Genomic DNA, 16,533 nt, shown 5'->3' on the forward strand with positions numbered 1-16,533 from the left:
TGTCTGGTGGTGTGATACTAGTTTGTACAACATTCAAATAGCACTGGTAATAACCTTACCAGGATTTGTAATTATATTTGCTTAATATATTAAGTAGAAGAACTCTGATTGCCTTACCTGCTGTGAGCTGCTTCCCAGTAGGTCAGAGCTGGTTCCTTCAAGAGGCTTTATTCAGGGACTTGAAAACTGACCATAGAGAGAGAAAAGAAAACTGGAAAATTTGGTCTAGCTAAGAGGAAAAACATGCACAGCTTCAACAGAATTCAACTGGTTAATACTTGTTATTGCTCTTAAATAACCGATCTTCTCTTAGTATAACATACTGTTAAAGTGTCAGTAATTGATGGTTGTCTTTTATCATTATAATTTTTTAGGGTCTTGCATCAAAGTCTTTAAAATATTAATACAACTGAAATGTAGGGGGAAAAAAGCCAGAAAATTATCAGAATTTATCTAGTAAGCTGCATGTAAGAAGTATTAGCTTGAAGCACACAGCTGAGTTACTTATCTGGTCTTTCAGGCCAGCTGATTCACCTGGTGCCAGTGAAAGGTTTTATGTCCATGCAATGTCCAGGTTGAATTTAACCTCAGTAGATGCAGTTTTCAGCAGAGTGGCAGAGGCTTTTTAGTAAACCTCTCTTCAGTAAATGTTTTTGAATATCTACTCAAATATCTATTTTTGATTTTATTTCAGTGAACATTTATGACATTCACATCTCAGTTCTGGGTTTGTATTTGTTATATTAAAGAAATATAAGGCAGGCAATACTTTACCACTGTTATTTGGTTTCTGTACTCCTCAGTTCCAGATCCATGAGAAAAAAAGAGAAGAAAATTTACACAGACGTTTTCAGGAATGTTTTTGTTTATTAAAGGAACCAGTATTGAGTTGTCCAACAGCTCGACAGGGTGTTAGAACGTCTTGTCTAGACTGTGTTTTTGCCAAGAAAGGTTGGACCAGATGATCCTTTTGGTCCTTTCCAGCTTGGTATTCTATGATTCTATGATCTATTTAGAAAAAAATCATCTCAAGTTGAATACTAAAAATTCAATATTTCAACAGCTTCTGTTGCTTTCTAATGTTTTCAACACAGAATAGGCATCTATCTTTGAATCTGTGAAAAGAATAGTGTTAGGCATGTGAGTAACTTTGCTTACTTAGGAAGCACTGTTTTCTCATAATACTTTGATAATGGAGTTGATAATGTCAAGAACTGTGAAAAAAAAAATCTCTATATTTTGAAATAAACACCCTGCTGAAAGCCATTTGGCTGGTGGTGAGTTCAGAAAAGGCACTCCTGATTGGAGCTGAGGCACATGCACCAATCAGGAATGATCTTTGATTCCACACTTTGCAGTAAAATTGGGTAAAACTTTTACTTTGTGTTTTTACTCGGACTTTTCCTGAAGCAGATCAGCTGTAACACATGTCCAAATATTAACTCTACTTATTGTATCATGTTAATAAATCATTTATAGATGCAATAGGTCTGCTTGCTAGTTTAAATTCCAAACTGCTGTTCCCTGCTTTAAAATTGGTTTCCAAAGAGAGGAAAGTAATGCTGAGACTCAGTCAGACAGCAGTGATTAATACATGCATTCATCAAGCCACGTAAGTTCAGATATTCATCAACTCTGTAAAAATTAGTGTCAAAATTAGCTAAAACTGCTTGTTATGTGAGTTCTGAAATGCACCTTCTGTAACATTACAGATAGACACAGACTTACTGTCAGACTCCTCGATAGCCATTAGGTGCACAGGAGCCAACTAATTCTACTTAAACAGGCAAGCAACAATGAGATTAAATGTAGGTTAAGTGACTGAAAATAGCAACTTTGATCCTCCAAGTGACCAACCAGTTAAATGGAAGAGAAGACTATACAGAAAACAAGCATGAGAGTGAGGGAAGTGAGAAGGGGAGGAAGAGATGAATGACTTCTGAGGGTGTGGGGAGTGGTGTGTGTTGTACTTCTCAATATTCCTAAATAACTGTTTGTTCTAAGATAATATTCTTTTTCTTTTAAAATTGTGAATTCAGCTCCAGCTTTCACTCAGTAGCTGCAATTCTTCTTTTGAATATATCTTTGATACAGCACTTGTAATTTAGGCACATGAAATCAGTCTTATCTTTAATCTCTTAATAAAAAGATAAGCAGTGCTATGAAGTGCATAGATTCTTACTATATGTTTTCTCGTTGTAACTTCTCAGTATGAATTCTGTTGTTGTATTCAGTGGCAGGATCTAAAAATGACAAAGCTGGAATTACTTTCTGCAGTTTTCTCTGAGATGAACGCTTCACCTGGGGTCTTCAGCAAACTTGACTCTTGCCTGAGTACAAGCTGACTCTTACTTCTCAAAAATTCTCTGACAAACTCCTTCTTTCTGCAGTTATGCAGTGTGAAAAACCACAACTGAAAAAAAAACACAACTCTGTTACTAATTAATCAGTAGGCAGGGTAGGAAATGGAAGCACATCCTCACATGGCTCACATCCTACTTTTCCCTGTTTTCTCTCCTTTCCATTCTGCTTCCATACATGTTTATGCTCTACAGCAAAGAAGGGTCAAGGAACTAGTCTTTCTGAGGAGAATAAATCCCCAGACTGTTTCACAGCTTGCTTGGTATCCCATGGTCAGATGAAGGATCATAGCCTCAGTCTCTGACAGAATTCTCACCCAGATTATCTCAGTCTGAAAGAGCAGACAGGGTAGAAGAACCCTTGAGTCTAAGGAGTTAAAATGAAAATCTGGCCTTGTTATATAGGCCAGAAATCTGTTACTTTAATGCAATTTTAGTGTCCGAAAGGAAAGTACCCTACTGTCTCAAAATAGCAAAATAAGAACAAATCTTCTCAGTAGGAAAACTGTTTTTCAGAAGGGCACAGGAGAGTTCTGGGGAGTCTCCTAACCCACCTTGCAGTCCCCCTCGATATGGTCAGAAACAAACCTGTACAATTTCACATTGAATTAGCTCAACCCAACAAAAAAGCTAATGCCAAATAATAATGTAAAATGAATCTTCTTTTACCAGTCATGGTAGGGTTTCCAACTGAAATGATTCATTCCCAGCTTCCCTTGTGTTCAGCTTTGGGGAAGGCCGGTTTTGTGAGTGTTATTGATGTGCCTGGCATCAGGGCTGGCTTTCAGCAGGCAAGTCCCTGTCAGGATTCTGAAGGTGAGCAGCTAGGCATAATGTTGGCCTTTCACCCTTTAAAAAATTATTTGGGATTCCTGAGTGATACAGTAAATTAAAAATCACATCAGGACAGAGGTGGGAGAATTTTTATGTTTCTTCATTTCTGTTTTCCTCGTGGATTTAGAGCCATTTATGTCCTTCTTCAGCTCCTTCCACTGGTTGTCTCTTCCACTCTGTGTGCTGTCCTCCCTGTAGAGGACTTGGTTGAGAATTTCATGAGAGGGTCATGGTGTGATTTCTCACCTGCCTGTGGAATGTCATACACAAGATTATACAGTCCTGTTGCTTCTTTCTTTTCAGTGTACAGCCTTGCACATGTACACTCCTGTAAGGCACTCGCTCTTTTCCTTGCTGCCTCCAGCAAGGCTTTGATTCAGTCTGTATCAACATCAGTCAGATTGGTGGTTGGCATGGAATGAATAATAACATGGAATAGTATCAGTTTCCAGTGAAATACATTGTTTCTTCCTTCCCTTGCATACATATGTAGATGCTCTTACTTTCTTCTTCTCTGTACCTAAAAACAGTCGCTCTGCATTTCTTGTGTTCATTGGTGATATCTTCTGCTGTATTTAACAACTTATGATTAGAATTCCTTGAACACAGTTATTCATTAATTTATTATATCTTTTTTTTTGCAGACAACCCAAAGGTAACAAATACAATGCCATATTTGCAATACAGTAATGAACGTGATCAAGCTGAGGGAAAACAATAGATTATCCTAAAATTTAGTTTTATTATTTCAGAAGTAGTAGGTTCTTTACTCTCCACTCTTCTACTTTTTACTTACTCACTGGGAAGGAATCTTCTTTCCTATTAGCATTTAACCTCTATACTGTTAATGTGGGGCACAATTAAGTAGAAGGCAGATTTGGAAAAGCTGTGCTTTTGTATGTTGTTTTTAAATAGCCTCTTCTCTGCCCCCCTCCCCTTTTTTTTTGGAGAGGGATAGATATTCTTAACAACACTGACTTCCATTAAAAAAAAGAGGAATCACAAGCATCTCTGTAACTGCTGAATAAACCTTTATTAGGTGAAGGAGGAAGAAAGTAAAGGTTTTGTGCAGCACATTAAAATGGCTGTATAGTAGAGTTGTTTTCGGAAACATTCTTTTTCTGCTGGGCAGTCTTTCAAAAAATATGTGAAATCTAAAGCCCTGCTAGCCTGGGAGAAGAGCAGTAAAACATATAGGATATATCAGTGCTTCTTCGCATATTGCAAGGGCTATGGCAACTGTTTGATGTATATATTTGTTCTCTTGGGATTGCATTGGTTTTCTTCTCCTTGTAAACTTTTTTAGCCTCCAGGGTTTACTTGCAGCTTTGCATCTTATCTTTGTTCTGTTTCCCACATAACTCAGGAACAACAAACAATTCATTTCAATTTTTGTAATGTGCTCCCTAATCCTGAATATTTTACGTGTCTTTAAAGTATGTTCTGTGTTCTTCTGTTTCCCCCTCTCCCTTTAATATATTTTTCATGGTTTTTTATTGCTGATCAAATAAATGGAAGAAAAAGGGATAAGATCAACCTTATATTAAGACTGTATATCATTCCGTTGGAAAAATAAAAAGCATGGAGTGATCTCAGAACTCATTTCTGTACAGACCTCCCTTTCCCTCACCTCCCATAATTCTCGGTGTATTTATATCTGTGTGTTTATTCCCGGAGGAAGATCGAAAAGGACTAGGGAAGAGTTGCTTTGCGATGCAACCCAGTATGGACCTAGCAGGTCAGTTTGTTTCTTTATCAGTCTCAGAAATTTTCTAGCCATTTGCAACTAATAGCTTGCTTAAGATCAGGCCGCTTATAAATACCCTTGATTAATTAAAAAACATGTAGGTGTGTCCTATACAGATACACATACAAAGACATATATAAGAATATATATTAAAAACTTGTTAAGTTGTCCAGACAGCTTCTGAGTGAACATTATTCTGTGAATTGCTTTCTTAGTATCATCGGTGGATTTTTAAAAAATGAATATGTATAATGTTTTTTTGACTGTGGTTATCTAAACTAGTTCAAGTCCTCAGTTTATGTTGTCTGATTTACTCTCAGAATTATTCAATGCTGTCAGCTGTTTTAGAGACTGTGTGTGGTTGTACTGAAATGCACAGAGCAGAGACTGCATGTCTAAAATGAGAATCAAACGGAAAGAAAACATTTATCTGCCTAGAAATATGTGTTAAAGTCTTCTAGCATAGGTAGTAATTTACAGTGCAACAACTGGGCATATTCTGGATTCCTTGTTAGCCTCTTCTTTCAGGATTTCTTTAACAGATGGCACTCACAGATGGACATAACATTCTTAAGGAGCTTACTCTTTCTACTCCTTTACCCGCCAGTAACTCATGATACTATTAGAAATCTAAAAGCTTTGACATGAATTAGCCTTACTTAGCAGACTTTAATTTTTTAATCTTTAGAATATGCTACAGGGTAGTAGTGCTTGTGGAGTTCTTAATCTGTTTACTTAAGTTCTTAGAAGCCAAAATGGAATTCCAGTAAAGTTGACATGGAAAATATACTGTCATTTTATTGGTGGGTTTTTTTAATTGTCTCAATAATATTTTCTTATTGCTATCTTTTGGAGGAAGAACGTCTAATGATACAAAAGAGTACAGTTCAACAACCCAGAAACAGCTCTGTCAGCTGAAGTTCAGAGTTCAAACAAGTTGCTTGATACTCCATTCTAACTACATTGAAATCTTAAGTGAATAAACCTAATATTTAAAGTTGGCTGGTCAATGAAGCTTGTTTCTACCACCATCAGCTTAAACTAGTTTGGTTTTTAGTAAGTGTTTTAAAGTATCGCCTAGTAGACTTCCTCAAAAAAAAAGACAGAACTGTGTTCAAAATATTTGAATGCACTTCTGTAATAAGTTATTTGTTTGTCATGTACCTAATATAATTTCTCAATATTCATGCAGCTTTGGACTTGAACTTGAAGACCATTATTCTCTCCAGTGTTGACTCAAATGGCCGTTTTCTCTGATAAATGTTGTTGGTGTGGAGTTTCTGTTGAGGAATGTGAAACTATAAGCGGAATGATCAGATCCAAAAAAAGCATTGTGACAGCTGGGCAGGTTAGAGAGACAAAAATAGTGAGTGCCCTCAGCCAGGTCCTCTGCTGTCTGTATTTGTAGCTTATTAGAAAAGTAGAAGAGCACCAGATAGAGACATGAACTCAGTTTTTTTGTTTTGTTTTCTAAATGCTGTGTAAATTAAAAGTGCCCAACTCTTCCTTTGCAAAGAGAACATAGCCTACCATTGCACAGCTTCTGGTTCACGGCCTATTTTTAACTGTGATTTTGACTTCAGGGCCCCTCTGGTGTAGGCTGCTTGCTAGGTGAGCAATCCACTCCTTGCAATCACATTTTTCCCAGAGGCTCCTTCATTTCAGGTTATTGTATTTTCAGTGTAGGCACAGTTGTTAATCACATAAGGATATAATTTAAGCACCTATTTTGAATCCTTCTGCCTGCAAGGACTTGGGTTCTGAAGAACCATCTGTAAGCAAACAGTCCTAATGTAAATCCTTTTCGTTTGCATATATTGAAGTGCTCTGTTCTAGGGTATGTGTATTCCTGAGAATATTCTTTCATAATGATAAAAACCCATGCATATAGTTACTGCAAATTTACAAAACAGTTTTAGCTAGTGAACGCACAGTGAGAAAAGTAATCCATGCACTGGAATATGAGGTTCAGATAAGTAGTCCAGGCCAGGATAGTGCCTAGTTTGCATCTTCAGCAAACTTCATATAGATTTTGCCAGCAAATTCCATATAAATTTTACTAGAAGTCTTCCTATAAACCTTGTTTTGCTGCTGGCTGGTTTAAGTCTATGTGCACACATATGTGTGTACTGAAGCCATTCTTATGAGGACATGAATCTCCTCTAAAAGCCAGGCCGTCTTGCACAGAGAAAAGCTGTGTGATGGAGCAGTGGTGTGGGTGGCTGCTCATGGAGTGGTGTCTGGTGGCTCGAGGCCAGTCTTGCCAGCATTGATTATCTTAACAGTGTAAACAATATCAAAGACTAACCTTGATTGCTGAACCTTTGGGGATAAATAGGAGGTTTGCTGTTAGTCACGATTTAGAGCAGGAAAAGGAAATTTTTAATTTTAACAGATTTTGTTGAGCATGACTGCTGTTCAGCATGCCAAGATCTAATCAAGACAATTTTGTGGTTTTACCTGTCATATACTTGTAGAGTTGAGAGGGAGTTGGACTTTGCCAGCTTTTGTTTTATGAACTGCAATTCCCAGTGCAAAAATAGGCACATTATCAATGCTAAAGACAGATTCTGTCTCGAGCCACAAGAGCTCAGAAGCAGGTGTGCTGCTACAACTGAACCTGTAGTATCTTGGTGTTACTGAATTTCAGAATTAGGTTTGAGGAGCTTTGATACAATATAACCAGAATGTAATTATTGAAATAAAATGGAAAAGGCAGTTTTAGTCATAATTTCAGAATTACAGGATGCTTAAGGTTGAAAGAGACCTCTTGAGATCAACTAGTCCAACCCTCCTGCTCAGAGTAGGGTCACTGAGAGTAGATTCCCAAGTGCCATGCCCAGTTGGATTTTTGAGTAGTCCTTTCAAATTAACCATAAATCAGGATAGACTTTGATTAATGAATGGCATTGTACCTCCAGAGCTTTAGCATATTGTGCTGTAATTACGTTACAGCTTGTCTTGTTTCATGTAAGAATATTTATCTCATTTCCTGAATGTGGTCTCCTTGTTTTTTACAAATTGTATGCAGTTAGTAGAAATTTTTAATAATTTCCTATACTGATGTTCATACTTCTCAAATTTGTTTTTCAAATTGTTTTTTGTTTCTGAAAAAAATAACAATTAAAAACATTCCTTTTTTTTTCTCCCATCTTTTGTTTGCACATCTTTCAAAATCTTTATGCTCGTGCCTTAAATATTTTTCAGCCAGAGAGACCTTCATAAATAGCTATTTGAAACCATTAAAATTACCCAAAAAAGAAATGCAGTACCAGGGTCTTATGTTTTTATGCATGAGTTTTTACTTACCAATACTATTCTGTTCCAGATCAATGCATTATTAAACGTTCAAAAATTCAGTCCTTTATATGTACCCAATTTTATGTTTGACTCCTTACAAGTTTTTTTGTCTGAGTACCTCAGCTACAGGACGACCTTGAGGAAAGTTACAAACTTCTATATTCTTGATTTACTGTAAGAGGCCAAATAATTTTGGGGATTGTTTTTCATGTGTTTTTTAACAGTTCCAATGTTTGGTAGTCAGACCAGACAATTTCAATAAATATCCATTTTTTTTATTTGAACTTTTACCAGTTTCGTTATGCATTGGATGTCAGACATTGCTACATCCATGATAGTTTGCCATAAGGAAGTGTCTTTCCGATAATGTTTATTCTTATTTCATTGGTTTAAAATTACATCTGTAAATCAGCCTTGCAAAGTACTAAATTTACAATGGTTACAAAATGACACAGTGTGTTCCTGGTTTTAGTCTGTAAAACTGACAAGGCTATTAGAATAATCCTTAGGCATCACAGATGACTTTGCCTTGACATCTCTTTAAGATACAGCATGAGGGGCCTAACCTGGATGTGAGGGTTTTCTGCATAGATGTCTGGTTCTGTCACTTGATTAGCATTTTAGATGAAGACAATAACTACAGGGAATATGTATCTGCCAAGCACTTATCCAAAAGAATTTCCCAAATCACCCCTTTTACTTATTTTTTTTAAAAGAAGGGAAAAAATGGATATAAGCAGCTTTTAAAAATAATTATTCTTGGTTTAGAACTGTTATTGAGTTTGCAAAATCCATTACTTGAAAACAAATACATATACACAAAGCCCACAGGGAGACATTTTTCTAAGGTAAATTAATTCTAGGACATTATAATGTGCTGTGGTGGGGCATATATTTATAAGCCAGTAACTACACTCAGTTCAAGTGTTCAGGAATGAATATGAGTGCCTGAACAAACTCAAAATGTATATATGTTGGCTGATGTACTCATTCCCTGTTGTTTGTTATTATTTCCTTTATTAGCATTTGAAATTCATAAAGAACATTGGATACCGTAAGATAAATACTGTGTTGTGTCCAGAATACTTGTCTGAGTGGCAGAAATTAAAGACTGTAGAGAAAAGGACTGGGAGAGGACTTGGAGAGGTCAGCTAATACTTTTCTTCTGCTGCAAGGCAAGATCAAACTATAGCTAACCAGTCTTGACAGATGTTTGTCTAACTGGTTTAAAAAAAAAAAGTGATGGAAATGGTGAAATTTCCTGAAGCAATTTGTTCTAGTGTCCTACTGTCATTATTATGAAAGTGTTTTCTAATGTCTCATCTGAGTATCTTTCATTTGTATTTAAATTCATTACTGTGTTACCCACACTCAATGTGGATGGGAATTTACCTTAGTCTTTTTTGCATTTTATCCTTCCAAGCCTGTGTTGCAAATTCTTTGTAATAGAAGAGGACTATAGTTACGTTATTTTTAATGAAAGCAGAAATTATTTCATTCTGGACTAAGGATTAAACAAAAGTAGACTTTGACAGAACGTATAGTCTGAAGCTAAGTTTGGATTCAATACCTGATTCAGTATGTGATGTAGCACATGTCCTGTATCTAGTACGTAGAACCTTGAATTTTGTATTGTTTTTCATTTAGTTTTGTGATAGTACTAAGAATAAAACTTGGTTAGGACGTATAACAGTATAAATATAAAATTGTCCACATTGATCAATAAATAATGACTATATCATATCCAGAACCTTTATTGTCTTGGTTTGATTGATGTTTCTTAGTAATTGATGAGAGTCTGTCCACTGATTGTAATGAGATTTAGACGAATCTCCTGCTGCTGAGAGTAAGAGATTCTTTTAGTAGAGGTGAATTACTGGATGTACTGGAACAACGTATACATAATGATTTATTATCAAGAATTAAAGGGAAAAAAAGGGAGCTTTACAGTATTAAGATACCGTTTAAGTAAAAATAACTATAAAGTAAAGTTGTTTATAGCATTTATTTTTTCCATGTAGTTGCTTTGCTTATTAAGAATTAAATTCTAAAGTATTCAGTCTTTGGCTATTGCTGTTGCCTTCAAGGCTACTACATCTTTTTCAGTTGTGAGCTTTAGTTTGTCAGCTTTATATGAAGCAGGTTTTGTTTAGTATACAAACGTGCTGCAACTGTTCGGGTGCTATGTAAATAATAAGGCTATGATCAAAGTTATTTAAATAATTTTGGTTTCATTCGAAATATGCACTTTTTGGATTTCACCCAAAAGTGGGTGAGTGTCTGCTTAGGAGGAGGCACAGTAGAGTCTTGATAAGAGGCACGGTTAATGAGGTACAACATATTCCAGTTTTCTCATGCTGCTATCTTGCGCAGCCTATCTTATTGGGATTACTAAAGAATAACTGCCGGCTGTCCAAATCTAATTTGGCTCAGTGCACACTGGTCTTTCTGCCAGATGGAGAGTATTTCTAGTTTTGCTCATTAGAACTCAGATAAACCCAAGTTGGCAGAATATGGCAACGTTGACTTTGATATTACCCAGTCCACTGTAATGGAAAATGGAAATACCCTGCTGGACATCAACGTCCGTACGTTTGACTGGGAAAAAAAAAGCATCATTTGATGAGCCTTCTTGATGGAAGTGCATCAGTTGTCACTCTGGGTATCTAAAGCAGGCTGTCACTGAGGGCATCACTGAATATCTTAATAAAAACTTCACAGGCACCAAATTTTCTCATTTCATTGGAGTGCTGCCAAAATCAAATGTCTTCATTTTTTATCATGGATGTAGCATTTCTGTGTGAGAGAAAAGAGGAGTGTGGAAGAAAAGTCTGCCTGAAACAACAGAAGGGAATGAAATAAAAGAGTTTGCCAGACTTCTGTCCTGACTAAGGATAATCCTGTGTTCTGAAGGAATTTTGGATAAAAAGTCCAGGCATTCTGGCAGTAAGGTCTTGGTAATGGGTTTTTTTTAGAGTAGGTAACTTGGCAAAGGGTAACATTTCTTGTTGTAAGAGTGAATAATTATAATCATTGATGTCTGCCTTTAACCTTTTGATTTATACTTTTGGGGAATGCTGTTGCGTGTAGAGTGAGAAAATAATGTGCTGTGAAATATTCAATTAGTAATAAGTTGTCTGGATCAGTTTCTCTGTAGCAGCAGTTACACCTGAAACTAATTTATTTTTCTCAATTGCTGGTGTTTTAATTTGCACTGGTAGCATTAAAAAATACTGTTCATGTGAAGATTTCATGGAAAAATAATTTAATGTAAGCTATTCACTTTGCTCTTTACTATTCAAGGATAGCATGTCTTGGGGCATGTTTAAGAAAATTAATTTTCATGCTCTTCTAATATTAACATTAGAAATAAAAATTTGTTCTCCAAATGATCCCCTTCTTATCTCATGGGCTAAAATAAACTGGTAGCTCAGCTACAAATTGCTCCTTTGATTTCGGACAGGTCCATTTCTTTCTTCAGACTCAACTCACATTGCAGTTGTTGAATTTAGAACAGCATAAGTCCCTTTATTATAATTTCTGCTGTTTTTTAAAGAACTCAGCTGTGTACGCAAGGACAGTCCCTCAGCATCTGAAATGTTTATTCCAAAGAAGACATGTTGGATATATTGAGAGGTGCCCCCTTGCACCATCTGGCACCCCTTATTGATCTGGCAGAGAAGGACTCACGTTTTCTTCCATTTCTGTCTGATCATTTGTGTTTTAAAAAAAAAAAATACAATACAGGCGAATAACTAAAGCGAGCAAATTCTGCATCATAACTGTACAGTTACCAAGAAGAGGAATCCCTTTAATGCCAGTAGGGTTTTTATCACATAAACTTAGAAGAGAGGAACCTGTGGGTTGATCCATTGGCACGGGCTTGGGTAAGTGTCTGACAGAACAGCTGCTCCATCGTTCTGTTACAGTTGTCCCTCTATTTTTGATGCACCTTCCTTTCTGTTTGTCTGGTCCACCCCATCCTCCATGAGGCTACCCTTGAAACAAACTTAACTTACGATTCCTCTAGAATTGGCTGCTGCCTGTTCAGTAGGATCTCCGTGTGGTCTTGTGAATAATGGAATAACGTTGATCCAGTGATTCAGAGAATGACACGGATGAACCTCAGGAACCCATATGCTTTGAAACCCTAAGATGATCAGATAATTCAAGTTGTAAGGAACTTAAAGGAGTTTTCTAGTCCAAATTTCAATATGCAAAATCTCACCATTCTTTAAGTTTCATTTAGTATCAGAAATGAATCCAGGAAAAAAAATACATTCACATGTACTAAAAATTCTTTTTTAGTTTTATTTTACAACTGGAATGTGCTATGGATTTAGCATGTCTCAGAGGGAATACTTTTTCTTGAGTCTTACTTGAACAAATGAAATTCTACTCTGGCTCATTAACAGAGAAATCAAAATAAATGGCAATAATCCAGGTATCTGCTGTCGTCCTGTTTCAGAGTGTTGTTTATATTAACACAGTTAGTATGTAAAATGTTTGGGTTTTAATTACAGCTTAAGAAAGTAAACAGTTTTAAAGAGCGGTGAGTGAAGTCATCTGGGTAAACATGCCAATCTGAAGTACAGCTCCCCAAATTAAAGTAAGAAGTGGTATGAGGAAGGATTCATTAAAGATTTTTCTTTTTTTTCATAAGCCTTCACACGCATTTTCTGTGCAAGTGAAGTATTCAGTATTTTACACTGACCGTTCTTATTGCATGCTCCAGAAGAACAGCAGCAAAGCAGCTGTGCAGGGCTGATTTTCTCATACAGTCAAGGCCAACAAAGCTCAGAAAAGTAGAAGTCGCTCCTGTACACTGTGTTGGGAGTCATAGTTTAAATGGACATCTGTGTTTTTAAAAAAGTTAATTTGATCCAACTTCTAGTTCATTTGGCTCTGGTAAATTACTCATTGAGGAAAAAGAAATGAAAGCAGAACTGCAGTCTTTGCTCAGTTCACCTCCTCAGGTGGCAGTGCTACAGATAGATTGATGAAAGGAAGATTTTAATTTCTTTGGGTATGCTGACTACCTCTGTTCCCTTAGATCACTGTGGAGCACATATGAAGAACTTGATTTGTGCCAGGTCCACCTCTGTCAACCTGCATCCCTTGCACATTCCACTTCCACAGAAGCTGCTCTCAGAGTAGGGCTGAAGTGTCTGGGACTTGGTCGAACTCAAGGTCTCTAAAGGGCACAGTGGTGTCAGAGCAGTTGCCCCAATTCAGTACTCGTTCTCACTGTAAATCTGGTTCATAAAATATCTTTCAAATGCTTGTAACTCTTGAAAGTGAATTATTATTTCATCTTTCAAGTGAACAGACCTTTTCCTTTTATTACAGTGAACTAATTATGGAGTTATTAGAGTTATTTGGGCTCCACAGCCTTCTAGCCAGAGGATCTTAGATGCTTGACTGAGCACCAGTGTTCTCATTGAGTGATGTTTAAATGGTTTACCCACAATCACCCTAGTAACTCTTAGCTACGGAGATTCAGCCCAGTGGTCTATTCACTAAGCCATGTAACTTCTCGTTATTTGCTCATTACTTTTGCCAGATTTTAGGTACTTGGCCTGGAATTTTCCGTTCTTAGTATTTGCCCAAAGCAGTGTCATGTCTTTCCAGGAACAAGATGAGGAAGCACTCATTGCTTTTCCTCTGTAGATTTAAGTTAATAAATTAATTGTTACAAACCCAGTGGGAAAGTCTTCTGCTCTGTTGAAATTCGGGAGAGAATCCTCCTTGAGTCATGGATGTATTTTCATTCCTCTACCCCCCACCTAGATATATTCAGGCTATAATTTTCCCTGCAATATACCAGTTGTTACACGTTTCAAACAACCATATGCAGAGTTTGGTCCCTAAATACTTTTTGGTTTTCTTCTGCTGTAGCTTTGCACTGTTTCAGAGCTGTAAGAATTAAACAGTTTTGTTAAATGCTGGTAAATGGACACTAGAGACAGTGTGAGGACTCTTTGTTGCTGATACTTGTCTTCCTTTTGGTGCCAAAGATGATTGCTATGCAAATCGGACAAAAATTTGACTTTGGCAAAGAGGATAGTAAGGATTAGAGGAATAGGAAACCAGTAGTAATGGGAAGGGAATCTGGGATGTGATTATGGGGAAATAGTGTTGAGAACTGAGATGGGAGGGGAAAAAAAGGTGAGTTAAATGTGTACATGCAAAGAGACAAGACTTGAGAGTGAAGAAGCTGAGAATGAAAGGAGGATATAAAAGGGGAGGAAATTTGGGTTTGATAGGCTGTGGAGAGGATTGGACATCTCAGCTTCTAAGGTGAGTGTAGGAGGGTAGAAATAAAACTGCAGCTGACATGTAAGTAGAAGGAACCAGTCTGTACAGTGAAGAAACTGGGATAAGCGGGAGAAGGTAGAATGAATGTGAAGGGAGAAGACCATACTCTGTTTAGAACAGGAGACAGAAAAGTTCTGATCACTAAAGGAGATGTCAAATGTCATTCAAAACAAAAACCTGAAAGAAAACTCATCATTCTAAGGCAATTTGACAACAGCGGGCTCAGTAGAGGTGGAGGGTTTAAGACGTTTTTTCCCATAATCACCACCTTCACACTCTTCAGTTATACTGGCAATAATTACTCCCCTTTCTTGTTTCCCTCTGGGGCTCATAATTGTCCTTCCCTCTGCTTATAGCCCACTCTACTCTGCAGGTGCCAGTAATTCTTGTCTTTCAAACTGTCTTTTATTAACGGAGTTCGGTTGAATTCAGAATAGTTGTTCATAACCCATACCTTCTGTTACAAGAGCTGAAAAGAATTCATGTGCACTAAGTTGGTGTCCTTTTTTTTTCCTTAACTGTAAAAATTGTTCTTACAAAGTTATTACTGAGCCTTACAAATGTTGCTTTGCAAGAAATCCTTGTTCCTCTGAGTGCATTCACTGTTGTTTTGCAGAGTGTTGACAACACAGTGAGATATTTCATGTTCTCTGCTGTTTTGTGAGATTGAATGGGAGAGGTTGGGATGATGATTATTAGTGGTATTATTATTTCTCTTGGGAATATATTAAAAGATAGAACATGGATAAATGGAGCCTCAGGGGTGACTCTTGTTTTTGTTTAGCTTGAACTAGGTCCAGCTTCTAAGAGGAACTTGATTTTAGGTGCATGTTTTTTCAGTGTTTTAAACTGAAGTTATAATTCCAGCGGTCTCAAAAGCATGTGTTTGTTTTTATTTAGAAACATGTTTAAGGAATGTTTTTGGTGGGTGAATACAAAATAAACAAGACTATCTGAATCTAGAGGTTGCAATTCTTTGGCATATTCAGTGTCAGCAAAAATCAAGTGGAAAGATGTTCTTAAGAGAATGACTCGGTTAATTTTTCTGATTTGCCTTGTAAAAAATTTTCTTTATGCTCAGTCGAGAGATGGGGAAGTATGATTTTTTAAGTGGTGTCTGCTTTCTCCTTTGCAAATGTTTCTGCATATTTGAAAGGTACCTAAAGCTTGTTTGTTTCACTGTCTGCTTGTCTTTGGGTAACAGAAAGTACTTTTCTTTCAAACAACGTATTTTTTCCGTATTAATTGTCACTGAGTGTGTAATGGTAACATCTTTATGACATTACTTCTATAATGTTGTTCAAAGTGTGATACTAATTCTCTTGCCTTTATAAATTACCATTAAGCGTTGTTTATAACTCAGTTTTTATCCGGAAGAACCCAAAACAAAACGAAAAACCAAAGCCCAAACAATAAAACCTTTCTCTCATGTGCAGTGTGCACATCTTAACTTGTGAATATTTTGAGATTTGTCTGCAAAGCAATTATGACATTAATTTATAAGTTGTTAGGGGAATGAAGCAAAGTCAGGACTTCACTTTTTTTTGTTTATTTTAGGGAATTTGTTTCTGTATCTTACAAATGTTCATTAGGAAGGTATTTGTAGTCCTTTATTCCTACAGTCGTAACTTGCCCTTTGAATATTACAGAGAAGGATAGAATAAGAATCTAATAATTTCATGTATTTTTAAAATGTAGCTTAATGGATATTTCTAACAACTGTACTTTATTGAAAAGAAATTTCAATATTTGAAACTAGTTTACAAGTTGAATGATGAATGTCCCTCTGGTAACTAAGAGAGCATAGATGCTTTCATCCTAGTCAGGTGCCTACTAGGAGCATGCACTTCACCTGTTTTGCAGTATACTTAGGTAAAACACGAGACCAAAAAAAAAAGGTCAAATTTGCAAAATAAGGAGCATTTATTATGTTACCTGGTTTGAAGGTTATTACCATCTGTATCAGGACCTGAA

The 16,533-nt window shown here is 36.6% G+C and overlaps 1 protein-coding gene across 11 annotated transcripts in view; it reads left to right on the plus strand.

The window, feature by feature from the left end:
- CDC42BPA (CDC42 binding protein kinase alpha) overlaps positions 1-16,533 on the plus strand; it is a 187,267-nt gene that overhangs the window by 89,606 nt on the left and 81,128 nt on the right. The gene's annotated exons all lie outside the window — the stretch shown is intronic.

The sequence above is a fragment of the Chiroxiphia lanceolata genome, chromosome 3 (genome assembly GCF_009829145.1).
Source record: "Chiroxiphia lanceolata isolate bChiLan1 chromosome 3, bChiLan1.pri, whole genome shotgun sequence".
In the NCBI taxonomy this organism is placed as follows: domain Eukaryota; kingdom Metazoa; phylum Chordata; class Aves; order Passeriformes; family Pipridae; genus Chiroxiphia; species Chiroxiphia lanceolata.